Source organism: Quercus suber, unplaced genomic scaffold (assembly GCF_002906115.3).
Source record: "Quercus suber isolate HL8 unplaced genomic scaffold, Cork oak 2.0 scaffold_186, whole genome shotgun sequence".
Classification (NCBI taxonomy): Eukaryota; Viridiplantae; Streptophyta; class Magnoliopsida; order Fagales; family Fagaceae; genus Quercus; species Quercus suber.
The window spans coordinates 496,464-506,852 of record NW_027069644.1 but is presented as its reverse complement, the minus strand read 5'-3'; positions in this window follow the sequence as shown (position 1 = coordinate 506,852).

The following is a 10,389-nucleotide window of genomic DNA, read 5'->3' as shown; positions in this document are numbered from 1 at the left end:
GTTCAAATTTGAAACTAACACTAAGATTACTTTTTTGCCCCAATAATGACAACCAGTAATAACCTGTCACTTAAGATTTGTTGTAAAAATGTTGTAAACATATCATTTCTCATATAATATATATATTTATAATAAGAGAGATGCTACGTCTACAACATTTTTACAATATTTTTATAACAAATCACAAGTAATTAGTTGTTATTGGTTCAAATTTGAATCTAACACTAAGATTACTTTTTTGCCCCAATAATAACAACCAGTAACAACCTGCCACTTAGGATTTGTTGTAAAAATTTTGTAGACATATCATTTCTCTTATAATAAAGAGAGAGAGGGTCCGTTTAGATACAACTTATTTTGCTGAAAACTGAAAACACTGTAGTAAAATCATTTTTAAATGTGTGAATAGTGTAGTGGGATCCATTTTTAATCTTTTTTTAATAAAGTGGTTGTGGGTCCCATGAACAGTACGTGAAACAGTAACTTTGTCTCCCGCACAGTGTAATCACATGTATGGACAGTACCGGTTACTATTTATAAGCGCTAAAAAAAAAATGAGAAAACGCAAAACGTGCAAATGTAGCCATGGATCAACAAATACAGAGACACTTGCAACTCAGAAACACTCACTATTTACTATTCTCTAATTAGAGTCAGAGATACCAAGATATTGATTAAATTTAAAGAAGATGAGATTGAGATTCATGAGAGATAAATTAATTTGTGATTTGTGTTGTTGTTTGTTTTAAGATGTGCTAATATGTGTCATTGTTTGGTTTTAGACTGGATTGATATGTGTCGGGCTATGCAAAAATATTTTTAATGGTAAATTAAAGTAGTAAAAAAATTATAATATATATTATTGACTTAGAATTCTTATCGGTGGAATTAGTTGACTCTAGGGAATACTGAGGGACATGAAATATTTTTACCGAAATATAATAATTGACAACTAGGGTTCAATTTTTCACAAAACGTTACCTGAAACGCAGCCCCTATTTGTCAATTATTATATTTCGGCAAAAAATATTTCATGTCCCTCAGTATTCCCAAGAGTCAACTAATTAAGTCCACCGATAAGAATTTCTAAAGTCCTATAATTTGCATGCAAGTTAAAGTATAAATTCATTCCCTTAATTTTTATATATATATATATATATCATATCATATTATATACTATACTATATAATAAAAGTTTGGCATAGAAGCTATAGTTGTGCCAAGTGGCTGCACTAAATTGCAGAAATTTTTTTAGAATTTTAAAAAAATTAATATAATTTTTTTTGTACTTATCTTATTCTCCTATAATTTCTAAATTGATAAAAATATTAATTTGATTACAATCCAAACTCTTCATCTTATCCTTTTATTATTATAATTTATAAGTTGATAAAAAAAATTTATTTGATTATAATTCAAACTTTTCATCTAATCCCTTTTTTTAAAAAAATTTAAATTATATTACTAGGTGTAAAAAAAAAAAAAAAAAAAACACTTTCAAAGTGATAGAGAAAACAAACAGGTTTATTCTTTATTTTAAAAAAAATTATATCTTAATTTATAATTTGTGTTAATTTCTTTATTTTAAATTATGAATAATTTTATTTCTCAAAAAAAAAATTATGAATAATTTTGATTATATTCTTTATATTGAATGTAAATTATCGTTTATAGGTTTTTGGTTGTGTTATATTCTTCGGAAAAAAAGAAATAAAATAAAATAAAAGAGTTTATATAAATTTGGCAACAAAGCTAAATAGATAAGGCTAAGAAATGTTTACTAATAATAATTTTATTAGTAACTTTTTGTTAACATGATTTAAAAAAAAAATTTGAATAGAGAGATAATTTATTAACGTGATTTAAACTCTTCTAAAACTTTTTTAAGGGATTGGTTTAAAAAAAATTGCAAAGTAATTTTCTAATTATTAACTACTATGTGCTAACTTCTAACTATCAAAACCCACAATTGAAATACTAATTCGTATGAGATACCACTTCTAAAGATTAATATCTTAACTATTATATATTAACGCTGACTTTTTTTTATATATATAAAAGAGGGGTTTTCTACCTCCTTGCAAAATAAATGGACTATAATTAACAAGAATTAGCTAAACAGAGATAAGACTACACCACCTCTTTTCTACAATATATGTTAAATTCAGATCATTTTTCATATATATTCACACGCTACATGAAAAAATTATAATAGGAATTAGCTAGATAGAGATAAGACTACACCACCTCTTTTCTACAATATATATGTTAAATTCAGATCATTTTTCATACATATTCACACGCTACATAAAGAAATTATAATAAGAATTAACTAGACAGGGGTAAGACTACACCACCTATTTTCTACAATAAATATTAAGTTTAAGTCATTTTTCATGCATATACACACACATGTAGCATGCAATGCACAAGACTTAAACTTGGTAAGGGTGAAACTCACTCAAATTTCAGTGCCTTCTTCCATGCTTTCAATGACAAAAATTAAATTCTCATGTGAGTCTCTCTCTACTTCAAATTTTTAAATGTTTAATAATTTAGATTGTTTTTAATTATTGAATTGAGGTTTTGCTTAAACATTATTTCAATTATTGTTTCGAATAGTTTTTAATTATTAAATTCAAGGGTTTTCCATTTAAATATATGTGATTAATTGAGCCTTAAAGTTCAATGTATTATTGAAAATCATTATATATATTTATATTAGGTACCTCTACCATCTTCCATTCAATTATATATATATATATATATATGTGCATATTATGATACCTTAGTTTCACACAATATGCATTCATTATATAACTTAAAAGTAAAATATTCATTTATTTTTATTATTTATTTTAAGTAAATTAATAAAAATAATAATTTTTCTAGACAGGGATAAGACTACACCACCTCTTTTCTACAATTTATGTTAAATTCAGATAATTTTTCATGCATATTCACACGCTACACAAAGGAATTATAATAAAAATTAATTAGACAGAGGTAAGACTACACCACCTCTTTTCTACAATAAATATTAAATTTAGATCATTTTTCATACATATACACACACATGTAGCATGCAACGCACAAGACTTAAACTTTAAGTTTAAACTTAAACTTGGTAGGGTGAAACTCACTCGAGTTTCAGTGCCTTCTTCCATGCTTTCAATGACAAAAATTGAATTCTCATGTGAGTCTCTCTCTACTTCAAATTTTTAAATGTTTAATAATTTAGATTGTTCTTAATTATTGAATTGAGGTTTCACTTAAACATTATTTCAATTATTGTTTCAAATAGTTTTTAATTATTAAATTCAAGGGTTTTCCATTTAAATATATGTGATTAATTGAGCAAAGTTCAATGTATTATTGAAAATCATTATACATACATATATATATATATATATATATTAGGTATCTCTACCATCTTTCATTCAATTATATATATATATATATATGTGCATATTATGATACCTTAGTTTCACACAACATGCATTCATTATATAACTTAAAAGTAAAATATTCATTTATTTTTATCATTTATTTTAAGTAAATTGATAAAAATAATAATTTTTCTAGACAATGATAAGACTACACCACCTATCTTCTACAATATATGTTAAATTCAAATAATTTTTCATGTATATTCACACGCAACACGAAGGAATTATAATAAAAATTAGCTAGATAGAGCCAAGACTACATCACCTCTTTTCTACAATGTATGTTAAATTCAGATCATTTTTCATGCATATTCACACGCTACACAAAGGAATTATAATAAGAATTAACTAGACAATGGTAAGACTACACCACCTCTTTTCTACAATAAATATTAAATTTAGGTCATTTTTCATGCATATACACACGCATGTAGCATGCATCGCACAAGACTTAAACTTGGTAGGGTGAAACTCACTCGACTTTCAATGCCTTCTTCCATGCTTTCAAGGACAAAAATTAAATTATCATGTGAGTCTCTCTCTACTTCAAATTTTTAAATGTTCAATAATTTAGATTGTTCTTAATTATTGAATTGAGGTTTCACTTAAACATTATTTCAATTATTGTTTCGAATAGTTTTTAATTATTAATTCAAGGGTTTTCCATTTAAATATATGTGATTAATTGAGCCTTAAAGTTCAATGTATTATTGAAAATCATTTTATATAGATATATATATATATATTTTTTTAGGTACCTCTACTATCTTCCATTCAATTATATATATATATATATATGTATATGCATATTATGATACCTTAGTTTCACACAACATGCATTCATTATATAACTTAAAAAGTAAAATATTCATTTATTTTTATTATTTATTTTAAGTAAATTAATAAAAAAAATTTATAGACAGGGATAAGACTACACCACCTATTTTCTATAATATATGTTAAATTCATATCATTTTTCATGTATATTTACACTCTACACGAATGAATTATAATAAGAATTAGCTAGATAAAGGCAAAACTACACCACCTCTTTTCTACAATATATGTTAAATTCAGATCATTTTTCATGTATATTCACACGCTAGAAAAATGAATTATAATAAGAATTAACTAGACAAAAGGAATTATATATATATATATATATAAACAGAAACTCTCAACCAACATCAGCTGTTTCAGGTTCATTAAAAGGCACCTGTTATGAAAAGAGTCAAAAGCCCAATATATTATATCTAAAATTAAACTTGAGAAGTTTTATTTTTCACTCAATATATGTTATCATTTTTTTTTTTCATAATTTAATAATTCACGAGAGGAATTTGAACATATTTTCACTCAATATATGTTATCAAAATTTTTTTTTTTTAATAATTTGATAATTGATGATGAAGATTTGAACTGTAAATATCTCTTTAAAGAAAAAAAAAGGTAATTTGAATTGCATGCCTTTTGGTAATATAATCAAGTATTAAGGTATAATGATTGAAGAACCATACTTTATTTTAGAATCACACAATTTGAATACATAGTTACAGACTCATCCATTCTATTTTAAATTATTCTATTAAGGGAAACGTTAAGAAGCACCGTAAGGTATTCGTTGAGGATGATTTATTGTGAAGTCTACTTAATAAAAAAATTGGTATAAATTGATGAAATGACTTAAAATAGTATGAAAATGGCAAGTTTTTTTTTTTTTTTTTGGAGAGATTTTCAATCTGTAGCGTCTACTCCTGATAATAGTTCTTTATCGTCAGATATAAAAATGACAAGTGAAACTCAAAAAGTTAGCTTTATTAGCTCTACATCTTATAAAATTGGTTAAAAATCTGAAAAAAAAAAAATTTGACTTTATTAACACAAAGTTGTTTCTTAACGGACACCTCAACACTACCCTTCTATTAAAAATGGAACAGTGAATTCAAATGCTATAATTTATAAAGAAAAAAAAATTAGGAAACTCACAATTTTGATTCCTTCTCCCTACAAACCAAGCCCCTGGGGCTCATGCCCCAACCTTGCACAGGCTGTGGTGGCAATGACACGGTCTGGGCGATGATGAGTGGGAACACAATAGGTATGAGAACTGAATGAATGAAGTAGGTGCAAAAGCCATACATGTACCAACCCACAACTTCCACACTACCAGGCTTCTCTTCATCATCATCATCATCATCATCATCATCATCCCTTAAATTTTCATGTTCCTTGTAAGCCTCCTTGCTCTGCTGCTTCATCATCTCCATCTTCGTTTCTGTGCTCTGGACATCAAGCGTATCATCGCCCTTTGCCGCTGGCTTTGATGTAGACGTTGATTCTTGGACAGTTTCAATATCCGGTGTAATCAAATCCGCCATTTTAATTCTGTGCAAAAAGTTCTACAAGAAAACAAAGATGAGAGAAGATGAGAGTAGAGTAGGAATATTAGAGATGTGGGGGATGATATAAGAATACTAGAATAGTAGTGATGGATGGGCAACGCATGAATGTACAAAGAGTTTGAAAAGCCTCGGTTTATATGTTCGTTTGTCCTTAGGAATAGAGGTAAGAGGGGTATCTAAGCATTATTCTCAACTCTCATTGTCTTCCAGCTTTTTCTATCACACTAGGGCTATTTGCTTGGCATAATAAAGAACTCGAAAAAGTACAAAGAAGAATAAAAATATAATAATAATAAAATAAGAAGGGGTGGGGGTATCCCGAGGACTTATTGTGAGTTTAAATAGCAATTAATCCGGCGTCTACATTTTCAAAGCGTGTTTTCTCTTCTTTTTTTTTTTTTTTTTTTTTTGCCCATATTTGTTGACTTTAAGAGACAATATTTATTGTTCATGAACAGTGTATGCATTGTTCACGCACTGTGCATGCACTGTTTACGCATTAAAAAATATTAAAAATGGGTCCCACAGTACTATTTATACATTTAAAAATTATTTTGTTACAGTGTTTTCAGCAACAATCAGTTTTCAGTAACAATAAGTTGTATCCAAACAGACCCTTAATTCTAATAGGATACTTTTAGATTTCAACCTTCTCTCTCTTTTTTTTTTTCCTTTTTCTATGGACTATGGAGTAGGGGTGTGTAGCCAACCTGCTAACCTGTCAAAACTGATCTGATCCAACTCAATTCGTCGGCTTGAGTCAGTTTTTAGGGTTTGATGGGTTGGGTTGGATTACAAATTTTTTTGATAGCGGGTTGGGTTGGGTTCGGGTCATAAAATTTTAAACCTGCCAAACTCGACCCGACCCACCAATATATATATATATATATATTATATAATTAATAAATTTTTTTAAATAACTAGCTCTTCCTATCCTATATAAAAGTCAATTAGTTTACACAAGTTCTAGTAAATTACTATTGTTGTTTAGTCATTAATGTTGTTTATCTTTAAGGAGTTACATTGATACTAATTTTTGAGTTTTTTTAATATATTTATATTTATATTTTTTTCTGCTCAATTTAATAATAATAATAATAAATTGTGCAACCCATGAGTTCAACCCGACCTAACCTGACCCATATGGGTTGGGTTGGATTGAGTTGGACTTATGTGATGGGTTGGGTTGGGTTGAGTTTTTTTTAACCCACTATGATGGATTGGGTCAAAAAATTTCCTTAACCCGACTCAACCCAATTCATGCACACTCCTACTGGATGGGGTGAGTGGTACGCATTATTATGCAACGTAATTTGGACAATAATCCTTTCATTATCGTATAGATATTCTACTCCTACACTTAAATCATACGTGGCTGCCTGCCTACGGTTTCCATGAAGCATAATTACTGTTGTAGTTACGAGGTGCTGCACTCTTTTTTAATTGGAGTCATTACGTAGTATCGTCCAAATTTAACACTTGGAGACGGCATTAGTGTGTGGTGACAATTGATAATATCCCTTATTCATTTCAAAAGAAAACGAAGACAAACTATCTTCTTCTTTTTTTAATATTTTATTTTTATTTTTGTACCAAAACAAATATATATTTCATGTTGGGTTTAAAATTGACCGTAGTTAAATGAACTAATTACCCAAATTGATTAAGTAATTCAATTACATGCAAGTTCCAATTAATAGCACAATCACATCGTCAATTTAGAGCTCAATACATCAGAAAATAAATTGACACAACAATATAATAATGATGGGAAAAACCTTCAAAGGAAAAACACCTAGGAATTATATTTAGGTTACCACTCCTAAAGAATCCACTAATAAAAAATCAATGTTACAAGTATAAGTAATCTTACCAAATCTCAAATACCAGCCTACCGTATAACCTATTGATCCTAACTCAACTCCAACTCCTATTGGACTTTTCTTAATATAGACTTCTTCAGTTTGGAAAAATCTACCAATCAATGTGATTGACAACAATTGCATGATTCTCTTACCAACATAGTAGCCTTACCACAGCAAGAACTTGATTGTAGTAGTAGTAGGTGCAAAACTCTTCATAACAGCACACTTTAATGGCGGACTGGAAGTAGCTCAAAACAAAACCCTAGATGCACAAAAGTCACAGCAACTTCTCTATATGATGCGGCTATAAAATGTAGCTTTTATACATTTGGGAACCTTAATGCACTGATAGAAAGATGAACCAAGTCATAATAACCTTAAACAAAATTTATTGTTCTATTTTCCCAAAGCTCAATTAATTGGGAGGTGTTGAGCCAGGTATCGAGATTTCCTAAGTCTCGATAGGTCAAGCAGATATTGAGAGATATCAAGACACATGTCATAAGAACCAAGGAATCCAAATCACAACTATTTTACAGAAGATGATAATGCAAGAATAGATGTTGCGGAAAAAGAAATGGCTCATCTATCTAGAGGCATTTCTCTTGGTAACTTTAAGTTTGAAATTAGCTCCATTGGATCAAAGCTTGTTGATGTTACAGCTACAAAGATCCTTCTTATGGATAGCTTGTTTATTTCACTTGCTATGGAAGTTGACCGTATAGCGGCGTACTCTTTTCCTAACCAAGAAGTTGTTATTCAATTTGAAATAATAGCATGTTCTTTAGTATCTTGGTTAGTCTCTAAAGGCTATTACGGGGAATAAGTAAAGGAAAGAAGTTACAAAATTGTAGCAGTTGTGATTAAATGCTTGTAAGTATTTGATGTGTTCTGCAAATAAGATGCTTTGGCGTATTAGGTTAGTCTTGCATCTTAGATTCTTGGGTGGTAGTCTCCATTGATGCATCAAAGATTGGTGCTCGAAACTGATCTTGTAGGGTGCATATGAAATGCACCCAATTTGTGTATAAGCCTGATAAGTCCACATATTGGAACCATTCCCTCACTTCTCCTTCCATGTGACAAGATAAAATGGAAACCATGCGACGTGGTGGTGTGTTGTCTAGAGTAAAGAATTCATAGAGCTTGACAAGCCACCAAAAATGATCTCCGCATTTGAAATAAAACTCCATGAAAGCTTGATGAGTTACAATGGATTTGGTCATCTCAAGATCGACAGCTCTAATACCACTTGTTAGGAACCTAGTGATTCCTAATGGGGATGAATGACCTTAAAACTATTCTATTGGCTCACATGACCTTATCCTAATGGCTCTATTATTCCCCATGTGCATTAATAATTCTAAGAGCATTCGAACCAATGCCTCAAAAATACAAAAAGTGTCAAAATTTACACAATTTTCCTCCAAAACAACCTACATCAATAGGTGTAAAAATGTGTATATTTACACACTTGCTATAGTAACCATGCAAATATACACGGTTATTCTAGCTGTGTATAACAATAATTTATTCTTTTTTTCTCTCTCACCATTTAGGTTTCCTCTCTTTCCCAACGGCCATAGCAACCCAGCAAAGAAGAAGAAGACAAACATCCAACCACCAACTCAGCACCACCCAACCATCACCATCAAAACCCATTTCAACAGTTCATAATCCACCACAAAATTGACCCAAAATCAACATCAAATCAAATTAAACCATCAGAAAAACCCAACTCAAAATCAAGCCAAACCCACCTGAAAACCTAACTCATAGTCAACCTAAACTTGCCAAAAAACTCATCCCAAACCCAAACAAAAATCAGTAAAAACTGAATCCAACAGAAAACCCATAAGAAAAATCCAATAAAAAACCCACATGAAATAACCCAATGAAAATCAATCGAATCTGCCACCAAATTTGCCTTGTTGTTGCCATCAGATCCTTTGCCATGTGTAAGTGTTAGGTTTGAGATATGAGAGAGGAAGAGAGTTCAGGGGAGTACCATTGTACCAAATGCGTTGGTTTGAGAGAGAGAGAGAGAGAGAGAGAGAGAGAGAGTTGAGATGAGAAAAAATATATGTATTTGTGGGGATAAAAGTCCAAATTTATATATTGGGTCTTGGGCCTTATTTAAAGGTTAGGCTATGTCCGAAGAGGAATAAATGATTGAAAAAAGCCCCAGACTGGAGAATCAGGCAGGAAAATGATCGAAGAATATAGTCCGGAGAGTTGGTCCTCCTCGGATATGGAGAATATCGGTCAAGTAAGTACATGGGAGGTTTGAGTGACCTTCCTGGTAATTCCAACGATAAGGATAAACTTCAGGCACGTATGAAGATGATAAGAACAGAGAAATATCTAAAGGAAAAGCTGCTACCACCGCATTAAGTGCATTGCAGCAACTTTTTTGGCCGCATTAATGTGGAGAAGACTCCTGAACAGTACAGTCTCAGTTACCACCACTCATAGAAAACCGACGAAGATACCAGATGGGACATATACTTAAGTGAATGTTTAGATGAAGAACAAGTGGATGGTCAGGATAGTCTAAAAGAAAACTATATAAGTGTAAGAGACATCTCATAGGGGGGGATCGAAAAAGAAAGAAAGAAAGAGAGATATAAGGTTTACTATAGCTCTAAGAAATTTATAAACAAAAGTTGGTCT